The following is an 862-nucleotide window of genomic DNA, read 5'->3' as shown; positions in this document are numbered from 1 at the left end:
AGTCCCCCCTGGGGCCCTGCTGCCGCCGCCCGCGCCCCCCCCGTCGCCGCGTGGTCTCTGGGACAGCCAGCTGAAGAGAAGGATAAAGACCTTGCAACTATAAGCAACAGAAAGAACCTTTAACTGCCTTAAACCAACTGAGAAATACATCGTAGAGAAGGATTTTATCTACCTATGGACAGTGAGAAGGTGATGGATACCAGCCCTGCATTACCTCAGGCACGAACAGGAACTACCCTGCCACTCTTAGGGAAGCCAGACACCAGAGGATAAGTCACGCTGCAGACCTCCACAACACCACTCCTGCTAACCACAAGATGGCTGCTGTGCCGCATCAACTGATGGTCAACTCTGCTTGCCAGAACTGCCTTCCGGAGACTGTATTCCATGGAGACTCACCTACAGTTGCGGAACTGCACGAGACCCACACTTGATCCAACCTTGAATGGAATCTATTTTCCCTATTGTTAAAAACTTTGGACTCCTGGCCCCTCTCCCTCTACTCGCAGGTATCGCATTTTCAATGACCCCTCTGGAGGATAGCTGTCCATAGAAGAGATAGAGTAATTGGGAGAGGGGGAAAGGGCTGAGGGTCAAACATAGGATAAAAAACATATTTATATGTATGAAAGTAGAAATGGAACAGTATTGGTGACGACATGCTTGATTGAGACACTATGCAGTTTATCCTAGATGGGAAACTACACTTGGTGTGTTGTGATGATACTCAGGGAATGAGTGTTAGGCAATATAATTTAATATAAAAAAAAATAATAATAAGCAGGAGGAAAAAAAAAATGCACATTTGATGACTGAAGAGAGGTGTATGGACACAACTGGGGACTACTTTATAGTATGTGCA

Source organism: Tupaia chinensis, unplaced genomic scaffold (assembly GCF_000334495.1).
Source record: "Tupaia chinensis unplaced genomic scaffold, TupChi_1.0 Scaffold000264_1, whole genome shotgun sequence".
NCBI lineage: Eukaryota > Metazoa > Chordata > Mammalia > Scandentia > Tupaiidae > Tupaia > Tupaia belangeri.
This window is presented reverse-complemented; position numbering follows the sequence as displayed.